This window comes from Culex pipiens, chromosome 3 (genome assembly GCF_016801865.2).
Source record: "Culex pipiens pallens isolate TS chromosome 3, TS_CPP_V2, whole genome shotgun sequence".
Classification (NCBI taxonomy): Eukaryota; Metazoa; Arthropoda; class Insecta; order Diptera; family Culicidae; genus Culex; species Culex pipiens.
This window is the reverse complement of record NC_068939.1, coordinates 13,300,920-13,317,008: the sequence shown is the minus strand read 5'-3', so window position 1 is coordinate 13,317,008 and position 16,089 is coordinate 13,300,920. Positions and strand designations below refer to the sequence as shown.

At 33.9% G+C, this 16,089-nt stretch overlaps 1 protein-coding gene across 1 annotated transcript in view; it reads right to left on the bottom strand.

Annotated features, from left to right (window-relative positions):
• Positions 1 to 15,571, bottom strand: part of LOC120419498 (snake venom 5'-nucleotidase) — a 78,729-nt gene extending 63,158 nt beyond the window's left edge. Inside the window, exon 1 of the mRNA XM_052710990.1 lies at positions 15,436 to 15,571. The gene's annotated coding sequence lies outside the window, so the exon portion shown is untranslated. The remainder of the gene's footprint in view (positions 1 to 15,435) is intronic.
• Positions 15,572 to 16,089: the final 518 nt, after the last annotated feature.

Sequence of the window (16,089 nt, the reverse complement as noted above, 5' to 3'; positions counted from 1 at the left end):
TGTGTTTGTTACGGTGGCAGACCCACAGATCTAAACTCCAGGGAGTCCTAGGATGACCCTGGACATTTCAAAACATTTATAAAGTAGTCTACCATACTCACTGAAGCTATGCGGTTATAATCAGTGGTAGAAAATCACTGAGCTCTTTCCTGTTACGGCGGTAGACCCACCGGTCTTAACTCCAAGGAGTTCTTGGATGACTCAGAACATCTCAATAAGTTGTTACAACAATGCACTGTAGCCTTCCATCCTAACTGAAGCAATCTGGGTAGGATCCGTTTTCAAAATCTTCAAGTTTCGACTTGTTTCTATGGTAAGCCTCTTGCACAAACGGTTCAAACGTATAAAGACAAGAGAAGTCATGTTCCAATCATGCTAAGACATACCAGAACTCATAGTTTTCGCTGATACGCGTCGAATGAAGTCACGATGATCGATCTCCATAATAAAATAAGGATTTTATGAGTGATTTTAGAAATAGCAAAAATACGATTTTTTTTGTACATTTTTACCCAAAATACTCAAACTTCAACAACTTGTAACTTTTGAACTCCGGGGTTTAGAGGGTTCATCCACAAGACTTTTCTTCATGTCTCGGCAAGATCTTTCGAATAAAGTTTCTCTCGTTCGTGTACATCCTTGGACCAAATCCGCCCATTCTCCTTTGTGTGGAAAATGTGAGGGAAGGTCGAGTTGGGATGACCTTGCGTATAAGGGATTGGGGTTATGTTTTGTAAAAAGCTAACTTTTCGCACGTCGCTTTTTGACGTTCCAAGAAAAACTCGTTTTAATGTTTGACCTTGAATAAACAAAAACTAGAGCACGCAATGTAAATAAAAACAACCACGTTTTGTTTGGTTGATCATTCTGTGCTGAAGTTTGGTTGAATTTTCTTTGCCTTTTGCCGCACTTTCATACATTTTCAGAGTGTGTCAAGATAGCACGATAAGATTGAAACTTCTTTCATATAAGAAGTGACAAAAGTGCACGGAGTTTTTTCGATTTTTATTAAATATCTCAGAATTAAAATCGAATTCTGGGGATCTGTGAAGGTAAAAAGGTGAGGCATTGTGAGCTGCACAAAATGGCGTTTCTAACTCAATTTGTCCCAAAATGCACGTGCGACAAGTTAGATCGGCACCGACGATACGCAGTCCAGACTTGATTATTCGAAGAATTCGAGAAAAACATCACTTCTTCGGAAAAGTTTTAGAGAATTTGCTCACTTTTCAATTGGAAAAATGAAAATTACAAAAAACAAATAACAAAAAATTGGGGTTTTCCATGCTAATTCCCATAAAATTGCACTGATTTGCGGGTAGCCGTCTGCTTAGATCGCTCCCAAATGTTAAGGGGTTGTTGCGAGGCCTGATTGTGACCAGAAAATATTTGTATTGCTTATCGAGCCACCCTAGTGTAGAGTATAGTCTCCATTACCCTTTTGATATGAGAACAAAACACACTTTTCATAACATGTCAGTCGCAGTCTTGCTTTTGTCTTTTTTCCCAGTCCTGTTTCCATTCAGAGATATTTCTCTTCCGAGAACAGGATGAAACTGCTACCGTTTTTGGTTCAATTTTAAATGAACATCGCTTCGCGGAACCCCACACGGCCTCATGTTTCTCCAGCTTCCGCTGCTTGCAATATTTAAGCTGATTTAAAAGCTCTACCTTAGCAGCAAAAAAAGTAAAGCATAAATGACACTTAAATTTAATCACCGAGGCGTATCGTCGCCCTCCACAGTGCTTCTCCTCCGTGGAGCATCAATTCCAATTTGGCAAATTTGACGCAGACGACTACTGCGATCGTCTTTGGCGTGCGACGGATGGTTGTCAACGGTGTGCCACCCCGCCTTCTGCAGAGCAGAGGAGGAGCAGGCTAATGACACGTTGGCACGCAATGTGACCCTGAAAGTTTCCACCTCCGATGGGGACGATGGCAAATAATTAGCTGTGAACAGGCTAGAGAAGTTAGTGCCGTGTCACGCTACGGAAGAGGTTGTCATTATGGGCAAGATTGCAATCTCATTTTGTTTTGGGAAAAGACAAAAGTACAGCCTAAAGATTTTCTGTGATGATTTGCTACATTTTTTTTCCATTTTAGTTGAAATCTATACCAAAAATTGGTGCAGCTCCCCTAAATGCGGAAAACGTCTGCAGATGAAGTGAAAGATCCTGTAATCTTCCAGCAGTTATGCTTGCCATTTTGATATGGATATACCATAAATGACTTATTAGCTTGTCAGCCACGTCGGAAAATGAACTTATAAATGTAGCGTGCGAATCATAGAACAACATAAAATAAATATCAAAATTTGAAATCTCATAAGTAGGGTAGAAAATAGTTTTAAAAATATCATTTTCTAGGAAACCCTGTCACTGGTCTTGAATCTCATTCTATGCTTAGACCTTTGGTTTGGCGCTCTATCAGATGAGGAGGAAAATCGTTAGGAAAACTTCCTCATACCGTGCCAAAACCATCAGTTTCGTTAAGCTAATATTTCTATACGCAAGCCGGATGAACGTTTCGGTGTACGGTTCTACGTACTAATTAGGGTAATAAACGTTTGCGATCATCTTTCCATAATAAACCAGGACTTAATAGTGTTTGTTGATTGTGGAAAGACGAGAAGTTGAGATTGATATGAGGCTTTATTACAAACCTGAATGTAAGAATCTATAGCATTTTTATTAATTTATGGTAAACTTGTGTTTTTTTATACATTTTTGGTCCTGATTTGGTCCTAAAGAGTTTTGATGCTTTGCTACTGAAAAAAAAAAATGTTGCAAGTGGGCAACTATTGGCTTGGTTGAGTCATAGGGTGGTTCATGATTAGGGTGTTTCAGAAAATTTGTTGATTTAAGGAATATTTTTGTGAATTTATGTAAGTTTTTGGCATTGAAGCGATTCTGTCAAAGACACAACTTTTTTTCATTCGTAGCAATTCATGGTTATGTAAAAGAGAAATGGAGCACTTTTAGAACTAAAAAAAAAGCCAATCAAAATATGAACTTGGCTGCACATGGATTTTTTTAAACAATTTTGGACCAATTTTGGGCACATTAAATTTTTTTACTAGGCGGACTAGGCATTAAGCTAATTTTCTCAATTTCAACGCCACTGTATAATTTTTTCAATTTGCACTGAAATTAAAATTGCAAAAAAATGCTAATTTGTGGATCTGCTTAGATTCATCAAAATTTTAAGAGGTTGTTGTTAGGCTTGTTCTACATCGAGCCGCTCTAATGTGTACACACTCAGATTTTTTGCCGGAATCAGAACAACTTATCGCTCAGCAGAAATAAATTATGAGTCATTCTGCCGAAAACTCAGCGTCTGAAAAAAGACAGTTAGTTTGCCGAAGATCGCCATTTTTCTGCCGCAAAAATCAGTTGTGCCCAACACGAAAATTTAAAATGAGTGTGTATATTAGGGTGGCCCAAATCCGGGCTTTCTCGGGGCTACCCCCAGAAATCAACGATTGGTCCATAACTAGGCTAAATTCCAAATTTGAGCTCATTCTGACCACGGGAACCCATCCCTCTAATCGCTTGAAGTTTGTATGGAAAAAATCGTCAAAATGTATGGAAAAAAGCAACTGTTTCAGGCCGCGCAAGAATGGTCCTTTTCGGAAGCTAATAACTTCCCGCATAAAAAAGTACCATATAAAAACTTTTTTTCATATGGTAATTGAACTTTAAACTAAATTGTTACTACCATTTCCAAAAATGTTTGACTACTATTTTAAAAATGGTATTTATATGGTTGGCATGAATTTTTACTATCTCACAAATGGTTTAACCATCTGGCATAAAGGTGGTTAGCAATGGTAACCTTAAAAAACTCAGTACTATTTTCGTCAAAAAACTGTTTGTTGTATGGTAAATAAATGGTTTAAGTACTATTTGGCAAAAAGTAACCTTAAATCAAACAGTTCACAAATAGTTTAATATAGTTAAATTTTAATTTTGGGAAATTGAAAAACGATTTCACAAATAGTTACCATTTCTCAAAGTGTCATTGTATGATCCAATATGGTAATTAAATGGTAATTTTTTATCCGGGTTTTCTGCAAAAAATCTTAAAAATATGGTGTCTTCGGGAAAGTTGTTCTAAATTTAATGAAGGTCCTACATCTGAGAATTGATAAAGATTGGACGACCCTCCACATGTAAAAAGCTGAAACAGTTGTTTTTAGTTTTTAGTGATCGAATAAAATACAAAAAAAATCCCTCAAATTTAAATTTTCTGAAGTTTAAAAAAATGAACAATCCTTGTATACTTGCAAAATTAGGTTAGAGAGCGTTCTTTTTTTGACCCTCTCCCAACCCCCTCGTAACAAAATTTCCATACAAATTACAAAATTTTTGTATGGAGTGTTGCACGGCCTTCGACCCCCCCTCCCCCTCAACTGCGTTACGTAACAAAAGAATGCTCCATTAGTTGAGCTGTTTAAAATTAAAATTAGGGTGGTTCACGCTTGGGGTGTTTGACAAATTTTAACTTATCAGGAATATTGTTTAGATTTTATATATAAGAAAGTTGGTGAGAATGCCAATCCAAGAAACCTTGTCTTAGACACCAACATTCATCGTACAATTTCAGAGCAAACTCTCAAAAATCAGTTTTGAGTGTAGCAATTCAGGGGTAAGAGAAAAGCTGGGCTGGGCAAAAGCACAGACAAACAAATATTTTTACATTTTTAAGGGTTTCTCTGCTGTTCTCCGTTGGAAAAAAAAATCGTAAAAGATGGTGAGATGAAATTTTAATTTCTTCAACAAAGGGCATGCTCAACATTATTCAGAAGTCGAAAAAATTCCTAGAAATATTCCTAAAAAGTTAGATATTTAGAAACATTCTAAACGTCGACCATCCTTTATTCAACAAAGTTATTTTGTGATTTGACCGGGGTGATATTGATTGACTTTGATAGGTTTAGATTTTTCCGCAAAGTGAAGAGTTCAACTGAAGTTCAACTGATCTTTTCATTTTGCGGATAATCTAAAAGGTTATCAATGTTCCCCGGTTTATGGCAGTTTTATTAAAAAAAAACAGTTATTTTTAATGGTTGATGTGCTTTCTAAAGTTCAAGAGATTTTGGTCATTCAAAAATGAATTATTTACATATTTCTTGTTGAGTTTCATTTTATAAATTAAGTTTAAAAATATAGAAAATATCGTTCTACAAAAGTCATTCCAGGCAACCAATAGTTCAAAATATGTTATTTATAAATTTTCAATTTAATCTTAAATGTAAAATTGTTTGACAAACCAAAATCTCCTTTAAAAAATCAGACTTTTTCACTCGTCAAATGCAACAGCTCCAATGAACATGCATACACCGCAATATGCATTAAACAAATTGTTTGATCTCACTTTCCAATTAAATTTGGAGTTTGATTTTCTCCTATCGTTGAAAAAAATCTGCCCTGATTGCTTTCTCCGTATATTGCCAGCAACAAAATGGTTGACAAAAAAACAAAACAAATCAGATTCCTGCGCAGTTGAAATTTAAACGCGTAGAATTCGAACACTTGTTGAATCGTGATATTGATTTTATTTTATTTACGTTTTGTTAAATACGAACTCGACTACGTCAGATCTGAAATGCTTTTCTAGGAATCCTTTGAGCGCAATTTCAGTTGGTTACCATGCGTCTCCATCGACATTGGGTTTACATTCTGCAAACATTGTCACTTTTAATCGGAAATGATCACCAAGAGCGCAACAAAATCAGGCAACGGAGAGAAAAACAGATGTCACAATAAACCTTCCAGGATGAAAAGCAGATAATCCCTGGCCGAGGATTACACAAACGGGAGCTGAAAGCACTTCCAACCGGGGCTTAAATTGAAACAAAAAAATAAATAAAATAAAACCAATCTCCAACCCCATTCTCTTTCCAGAAAAAAAGGCATTACGTACAAAGTGGAACACGCTCTTGAAAGCAACAGGATTCTCCCCTTCCCTTAATTTGACACCACAGGCAGACACGGATACCGTCATCCGGTGTGGTCCGGTCCGATCCAGACTGTGTGGTTGTGCTCCCAGGTGTGTCGGTGTGCTTTTGTGTGCTCCTAATCAAATAATAGCCGGCGTTTAATCTCGGTCAGACACTTTTACACCTGTCCCCACTTTTGGACGAGCCTTTTGGGTGGAGTTGGAGCGGGGTTCAACCAATTGAGCCCGACACACGTTTAACCTTTTAGGGGAAAAGCCGCTCTCCGGTGCGGTCGACGGTGATTGGAATGAAATTAATTAATTTGTCCTGGTGACAGATTGATGAGCTTCTCTAGCAACGTGCAGCCGAATACTAATTATCATGAGCTTGAGTGGGCTCAGGAAAAACTAATTTCTTATATCATGTATTTGAGTTTATTTGTTGAAAATTAAAATGAACTGAATGTAAGAATTTATAACAAAAATCCATAATCTATAACACTTTGTTTGCTTCTTTCACAGAACTTCTAGCCTTCATAGGCAAAGATCACCATTTAAAAAGATGTCTCAAAAAATCATGTTTGTTGAAATTTAATTTTTTTTTTTTGCAAGAATTAAACTTCCATGATGAACAAAAAAAATCTAATTTGATACAAAAATCTTGCCCTAATTTTGTATAATTCGATAATTGATGTCAAATGTTGAGATGATGTTTAAAGCAAATTTAAACAATTTACAAAGATGTAAAGTAATTCAATGAATTTCATTGTTAGATATTTTTTGCTTTTCTAACTTAATAAAAATTGAGGACTTACTTTTAAAGAACTCTACTCATTTTTTTTCTTCTAATAATCCATACATGAGTTAAATACAGTCCAGAATCGATTATCCGATGTTTCGATTATCCGCAGGTTTGTATGGGACTTCGGATAATGGAATAACGAAAAAAAAATTATCGTATTTTTTGCCTTATTTTGAACATCCAATTCGATTTCTGCGGCCAATTTTAGTCGAATTTGAATGGTCTATTGCCTTAATAATTGCAGAATTCAATTTCTCAATATTTCATCTCCCCCATTTTGGCCGCCATCTTGGATTTAGAAAAAAATTCAAAACAAATTCAAAAAATGGTTTGCCCAGTTTCTACTCTTGAATTGAGGAACAGTCTTGAAAAAAAAACTGCATTTTTAATGCTATCCATCAACATATAGATTTTTTTGGGATGACGAGTTAAAGCAGGCCTGCCCAACGTCGTTTTAACATATTATAAAAACATTATAACAATATTATAACAACATTCTTCATGTTTGAATTTAATTCTTATAATTTCAATATTGATATTTTTAAACTGAAAAATGGTGCAAGAAAACAAAATTATCCATTTCGTAAAATTGTACAAAAAGATAAGTAAGCAAAAACTAATGTATTTTTCCAGAACAACTTTTAAGCGATAAAACTTTAAAGAAAAGCTTAAAAAATCAAATTATTCATCAAATATATTCATAAAAAATGTCTCAAAATGAGTTAAGAAATAAGAGAGCAAAAAATATATTTTTTCATAAACATTGAATTTCGAAGAATAACGAATTGAAAAAAAATTTAAATATAGTTTTTAACCTTTTTAAATTTTGTGTGCGATTAAAATCATTTTGAAATATTTTTTTAATATTTAAATTAAGGTACCGTAAACCGGTGTGACTTTGATAGGATTTCAATTTGTTTTTAGAATATTTTCCAACAGGCAAGGTTTTTCTCAAGATTATTATTTTTAAAACATGTACTGGGGTAGGCCACACAAAGTCCATGCACTATTTTGGCAAAAAAGTTTTTTCAATCATATTTAGAAAAATAGTTACGTTAAAAATTCTTAGTTTTAATTCCGGGGTGACTTTGATAGTCATAGTTTTTCATGTTAAAATCATATTTAAGATGTTCAAACTTTATTTGCCGCTAACTGTACCATCACTAAAGTAGCTGATATAGTTTTTAAGAAAAGAAATCATTGTTTATATTTAGTTAACTAAGTTTATAAGCTTTTTAACAAAATACATATAAATTTTAGGTAAAACTGTTCAAAAGTCGGAATTTTGCCTGAAATTTGTTAAAACTAGTTTTGTTTATAAAATTATCGATTTATATTGCATTTTATACTGAATTCGAAGCACGAATCACAAGTTTTCACATTTTACATGAAATTTGTTCAACTGAAATTGCCTATAAATTTAGAGAGTTTTTATAATTGTGTATCAAAAACACATATTATTTATTTTTTACAAACTTTTTTAACCTTCTCCAAGTGGAAAATTGTCCAAAGAATCCGAAAATTCAATCCGTTTTCCGATTAAAAATCATGTTCATTGAGAAAATCATGACACTTTGAGAAGTTTAAAATAATGACTTTCATCAACATTTTCTAAACTATAGTTAACTAACTTTTTAAACTTGTCAACATTTTATGAAAAGTTCTTCTTGAGGTACTTTGAACACTTCTCTACCACGGTCAGTATGTTTCTAAACCATTCCTTACGTATTTTAATTGTACTCTTCATTTTGGGGAAAAAACGCAAACCTATCAAAGTCACCCCGTTTTACGGTACACAACAACGCAAAGAGTTTTTTTTTTGTAAAAGGATATTCGATTCCAAATTTCGCTAGATTAATTTTATTTTTTTTATATTGTAGTGTTGAGGAAATGAAACTTTAAAAAATTGGAACGACCATTATAATTTGAATGTTTTATTTTTATAAAAAAATTACTATACAATTTTAAACAAAGGAAAGTTAAAATAAGTCAAATAAACACATTTTTGCAGATATATGAATCTTATTTGCAACCCTAGTTCATTCATTTATTGACTTTAAAAGAACCCAATCATGAATTATAATTTTTTAAATGTGCTACTTTTTCAACATTTATCAAATATTAGTTCCGGCCCGCCACTGCTTCAGAAAAATCAGATCTGGCCCGCAGGGCCAAAAGGTTGGGCACCCCTGTATTAGACTGTGACAAACAAAACAAACAAACTTGCACTTTTTGACAGTTTGCCTGGTTTGTTTGTTTGCCTGGATTTGTTTGCAGAAACGTCAGCCAGCATACATTTCTAGCACAACAATGTCATTGGGCCAATGTCAAAGTATGAACAAAGAGTCTATCCTGCTCGCTCTTAATGCATGTATCAACTGACGTGAGCAGGATAGCCTCTTTGTTTATACTTCGACATTGGCCCATTTAATTTGTTTTCTTGATATTGCTTTGTTTGCGAGTTTGGCAAACTGTCAAACACGATAATGTGCGAGTATATTTGTTTGTTTGTCATAGTCTAATAACTCCTTTACGTCGGGAGTCTGTCAAATCGAGGTTTGAATCACAAAATTTTACTCACTTCCGATGCAAACTTCGTCCCGCGGAAACTGATATTTGACCGTTTAATGTTTGATTAACGCACAAAAAATAGCGAAATACTTAATTTTACTCCGAGAAGGATAACATCAAAAACGGATCGTACCGTAAAAACGCTTGAAGTCACGCTTGAACTTGAACAAAGCCTCCTCCTGTGTTTATGTTTACATCTGAAATGCAGCTGTCATACTAGGAATCATTCGAAAATAACTTTACGCATTCTCTCTTGGCAGCACGCAGAGTTTTGACTGAAATATTTCAGGAATGCTTTTTTTTATTTAATTAGTCATAAAATATTTAATAAAGTAAACCAAAATTTCGTTAATACTTAGATATTTTCCAAACTAATAATTTCAAAACAACTCGGCTGGTGGAAAATGTACATCAAAATTTTTTTCTTTCAAATGTTGAAACCATGACTTGTAATTTAATTAATTTTAAGATGTTTTTTATGTTTTTTTTTTAAAGTTAAAAATGCCAATGAATCCACTTTGAAATTGCCGGCCCCGATACTTTTCAAGGGTGATCGTCTTAGGGGAACTGAGAAAGATTTAATTCACCCATACATGCAATATTTTGCTAAATTTCATATTCAAAAAGTTTTTTTTAATTGCAATTAAAAACATTCATTAATTTATCAATTGCTGTGCAAAAATAAACTTTTACTGTCAAATGTAATTTTTATGCATGCAAATTAAATGAAATTGGAGCAAATTATTCATTTTATCATTTTTGCTCCCACCAACTTCAAAGACCAAATCTCCCATCCCCGTCGATCGTCGTTATTGATGAACTGCTAATCGAAAGTCCGCGCGCCCGCAAATACATTAGTTTAATTAGCAGCAAATCACCCATCCTCCACCGGGGGGGGTCGGTCAAAACCCGCCCCGGAAGAGAGCAGGAGAGACCATGAACCCGGGGCCAAAGTGGCGCGCGGTTCTTTTGGTCGTGTTCGCTCTGTGCTCTTGGCCAAATGCTGAAAAATGACTGCACAGAAGCGTGGAAATAGATTGTTTTGACAGGTTGCAGTTTTTTCTCTTTCATTTTCGTTGGCACGAATCCTTGGGAAATGGTGACGATGTGACAAATATTGGAACTTAGTGGATGTCAAGTTTTCGATGAGTTGAAAAACTTGAAATTTCAATTTTTAAAGAGACATCATACTAACAATCTTAAAATTTTCGAAGGTGCTAAATTGCCAATTATTATCCCCTTCATCCTCGCCCCTTAATTACATCATTAGAGTGTGAAATGGTCTCGTTTCAAGCCCCAGCAGCTCGAGTTCATTCCACTCTCGGCTTCCGGTTCATGTTCGCCGTGTCTAGTTAATTTAATTACACTCTCGGTTCGACAACTCAATCAACCATTTCCAGGTTTGGCTTTGAAGCAAAAATAAAAAACTCACTCTTGGCACTCGTTAGTGATTGCTTCCCAAGTCACTTCACTTTTTGAAGGTTATTTTCGCCTAAGCTGGCGCAAATCACGCTCCTCCAGCGCGTTGTCCTCACCTTGAAGAGCTGGTGACTGTTGAGGGGCCACTCTTTTTTATTGGAGTTTTCTATTTCCGGAAGCTATGGAATCTGCTGGGTTTTCCTCCACTTTTTCTTCGCGTTTGTCTGAGCAATGGAACCACGGAAATGCTATGGAAACTATGCTGCAGCTTGTTAAATCAAACACTCTGAGAAAACACTTTTGCCTCGGTGCTGCCAATATTGACTTATTTTCACTGTTGCAGTTGCACTCGGGGAAAACTTAACGAGGTATTTTTTCTTGCTGAATCGACACTGGCACTTTAGTTTTGGGGCGTATTTTGAAGAAAATTTTGTTGCTTTTTCTTTACTTGTTTTTCATTTATTTGATTTGAAACGCTAGTTTTTCAAAATTATTAATTCACAGCTTAAAAGAATGAGATAGGATTAAGAAAGTAATCTTTATGTAATTCGAAATAATTTACTTTATGTTAACCCTCAACTGTTCAAACTTTTATTTTGACTTTACTTCTTGTTTTCCTTCTTTCATTTTATAAAACTTGCTGTCTGCGCATTCAGTACAAAATCGTCAAAAATAGTCAAAAATCAGTACAAAATTGTTAAAAATAGAAAAGTGATCAAAATAAGCACATTTACCCTATTTGACTGTTTCAAAATTTTCGGTCATTTGTTTTATACGTGTTAATTGTTTTTTTCTTAGCTTTTGCAGAAAACCTGAATTTACACAGTTATTTACACTTAACACATTTACTTGAAATTTACACTTAAAAATATTTAAACAAGGTATTGTAAAATTAAAAACAACTCTGTGCAATGCAATTTTCTGTTGTTTTCAGTAAATTCGTATATTTCCAATGACATTTTGGAATAATGGTAATCTGCCCCCTAAATTGCTGGGATTTTTGAAAAATATTGATTTTGAAAAATATTGACAAGTTTTCTATTTATTTGGTACAAATTCTATTTCAACTGAAATCAATTTAAAATGCATTCCCTTTCGTTTAAAATCAATTTTAGATTGTGTGAGTTATTTAAAAAATCTTTTGAATATTGTTGAATTTTCAATGTACTGGCAAAAGTGTTTTTTCGACAATTTTGTTTTTTCGTCGAATCATACACTTTTTGGAAAGTAATGATTGCATATCAATGATACGAGTGTATAATGCATTTTCCAATGTTTTTTTTTTTTTTGAACTATTTTGAATGCAAATTTGTTGTCTGTATTTGTTGAAACATGAGATTTGTCATTTTCAATAATCTTTCTTATTGTTTTTTTTTATTAAATGGAATTGTCTCCACGGACGAACGGACATGACACGGGATTTCAAAAAGTGAAGCAGGTTTTCTTTTACTTCTTCTTAGCAAAAACCTGCGCAAGCGAGATCGCTTATGTCAAAATCTTCGCGCCACGTGGTTTAAAAAGAATCATAAAGACATACTTATAGCCAAAAAAACTGTTTCTAGCACCATATTAAGCTAAATGTTTTAATTAATTATTGCATAAGACATTTTGAGAAATCATACGTAATCGCGCGATGCTACTTCGACAACTTGAATGTAGATGGCGCAAGTGATAGTTTGCTTCAGAAATTTGAGGAAAATTTCTTCCTGGTGTCATGTCCGTTCGTCCGTGATATCTCCATTAAATCAATTTATCAACAATTTCCACACCTACTTGTCAACGTTCTCGTCTAACGATAATCTATCGTTATCCTTATTTCGATAATTCTATTTGCGATAATCTTATCGTCGATAATGGACGATAACTCATTTTAAAAATCTTTCTAAAATCGACTTGATTCAACCATTTCATGTTAAATTTTCAATGTATTCATCAAGAATATATTTTGAAAATGTAGTAAGTTTCGAAGTTTAAATACTCAAAATTGTTCACAAAATACCGTATTTTTTCGAAGTACTAAAATTTTCATTATTTACAATAGTGGTATCAAACGAAGCAAAATTTGTATGCATTTTCACTTTATTAAAGTTTTGTTTTAAAAATACTAAAATTTTCACAAAAAAACCGTATTTTTTGAAAACACTCAAATTTTCCAAATTCGCAATATGGGTTTCAGACGAAACGAAAGTGAAATTTTGCATGCTTCAAACAAGCATCAAATTTTGTTTGCTTCATATAAAATTTTGCTTCTTTTGATACTCAAATATTATTGCATATTGCAAATTATGGAAAACAAGCCTTACCCGAAAAACTTCGTCTTTTCCTTTTTTCGCTTGTTGACGTTTTTAGCTATTTCCTTGTTCAGCCTCCTATGATTTTACGCAACTTTTTCCATACAATCTGCAGATTTTCCGGAATCGGTTCCAGAGTAGCCAAAGTTGCCACTTTTTGGCGTAAGAACCTTCCTTGGGCTTATACGAACCCAACGCAACAAAGAGCACCTCGATCCGACGCTCCGTATTGAACTGATTCGCGTTCGAACAAAACCGTCGAAATTTTATATATATATATAGATTAAGTATTTTCAAAACAAACGATATTTTGTAAAAATTTTAGTGATACAAAAAAATTATTAAGTGAAAATGCTTAAAAAATTTCGCTTCTATTGCAAATTTTGATTTTTTTTAGTTTTTTTCAAAAATTACAATATCTTTAGTATTTAAAAAAATCTTTTTTTTGTGAAAATTTTAGTAATTTCGAAAAAAAACTCTATTAAAGTGAAAAAAGCATACAAAATTTCGTATCGTTTGATACCACTATTGTAAATTATGAACTTTGAGTACCGTAAAACGGGGTGACTTTGGTAGGTTTGCGATATTTCCGCATAAAGAAAAGTACAATTAAAATACATACGGAATGGTGGTACCTCAAGAAAAACTTTTCATAAAATTTAAAAAAGTTTAAATAGTTAGTCAACTATAGTTAAGAAAATGTTGATGAATGTCATTATTTTAAACTCCTCAAAGTGTCATGATTTTCTCATTGAACATGATTTTGAATCGGAAAACGGAATGCATTTTCGGATTCTTTGGACAACTTTCCACTAGGAGAAGATTAAATAAGTTTGTATATAATAAATAATATATGTTTTTGAAACACAATTAAAATAAATCTCCAAATTTATGGGCAATTTCAGTTGAACACATTTCATGTAAAATGTGAAAACTTGTGATTCGTGCTTCGAATTCAGTATAAAATGCAATATTAATCGATAATTTTAAACATAACTAGTTTTAACAAATTTCAGGCAAAATTCCAACTATTTAACAATTTTACCTAAAATTTATGTGTATTTTGTTAAAAAGCTTATAAACTTAGTTAACTAAATATAAGCATTGATTTTTTTTTCTTAAAACTATGTCAGCTACTTTAGCGATGGTACATTTAACGTACAAATAAAGTTTGAACATCTTAAATATGACTTTAACAAGAAAAACTATGACTATCAAAGTCACCCCGGAATTTAAACTAAGAATTTTTAACGTAAATATTTTTCTTAACACTATTGAAAAAAACTTTTTTTTCAAAATAGTGCATTGACTTTGTGTAACCTACCCCAGTACTTGTTTTAAAAATAATAATCTTGAGAAAAACCTTTCCCCTTTTGGAAAATATTTCAAAAACAAATTGAAATCCTATCAAAGTCACCCCGGTTTACGGTACTTTCGAAAAAATACGATTATGGCCGATAGAAATGACTATCGTTATCGAGCCTCGATAATTGTATCGTTAAAAACCTTGCTACTTGTGTACAAGGTAACTTGGCGGTCAAATATGTTTGAAGAGTTAAAAATATATGTATGTATCTATATTTAAGGACCTTAAGCCGCATGCTTTCGTATGACTAATCTTGAAAAGGAAACTTATTCCAGCATATTTTATTGCTCAATTTAATTTTGATTAATAATTTGAAAAAAATACTTCAGAATAAAAATTGGGCTTAGATATCTCAAAAAATAACAGCTGAAATTAATGCATTTCATTCCTAACAGTTCAATTTGTTCAATAGAAAAAACTTTAAATATCCCATTAATCCCAAAAGCTCATATTTGTGTTTCCATTTTCGCTGGTATTTTCTCTTAAATCTCCCACTGCTCACGCCTCCAAAAAATTCCAACACCACCGCCAAGAACAACCGCATAAATTTGCACTAATCTGCCTCCATCACAGCACCAGCAGCCGGCTTCTTCGACTACGGTGTTTTCACCATTGATTTTCCCATCGACGACAACGACGACCGTGGAAATTCCTTCTTCATATTTTCCTTCTGCTCTTCTTTTTCTCTTTACATAAGCGCCTCTCGAAAATTTATTTTCCTCACAAACCACTCTCGCTGCGTTCGATGCCAATGTCGTGTCGTCGGTCGTTTTTTTTTACTCGATTTTATTTTTACATTTGCTAAAATTTCACTAGTCGCGACTATTTGCCCCAGAGAGAACAGTACGAGAGAGTGAGGGAAAACTCAGCTAGAAGATCAGGGTCGTTGGTTTTTTCTTCGAACGTCACTTGGTCTGATACGATAGCAGCGGAGCTTATTTTCGATTTTTTTCCTTCTTTTGCAACACTCGAATATGAAGAGTGAAAAGCTTTAGGGAAAATCAGCTGAAAACAACAAAAAAAAACACTCTCGAAGATTTATTACCCTCTTGTGATAAGCAGAAAAAAAGAAAAGAAGTCGTCGAAGCACGAGACACGCGCGAATTTTCCCGTTTTTTTAACTCGCAAAGTCGAACTGACCGGGACGAAAATCGAATCGAGACTGAGACGTTGAGCTTGAGCTCAACGACGATGTTGGTTGGCGCTGAGAATGAGTGAGCCACTGGCTGGGGAGGACCACCTGTTTCAGTTTGAGTTGTTCGTTTTGGCTGTTCTTGCGGCCACCACGCAACAAGATTGAAGAGTGAAAACGGGATTCGAAATGAGGGGATGTTCAAATTTATTTTCTAGAATTTGGGCAGGCATAGTAAAATTCATGTTTGATTTTTCGAAATGCTTAATTCAAAAATATCAAAAATATTCAGCTGAAACTACTTTTTTTTTTTTTTTTTTTGGAGGGTGGTCCAGCCGCACATCGTTGATGTTGAAACCTCTAAACTGGGCCCTCGTCCTGTCACGTCCGTCAGTAGTCTTGTCGTACATTACAACTAGAATCAGATCTGCCAATGAATTAGTACACTTCGACCAAATAAACACTGACGCTGTATGGATCTGACTCTAGAATAAATGCACAGTTGTGTGTTATTCATAAGTCCAACTTATTCAATTATTCATTTAAGTCTAAATATTCATTTGCTAA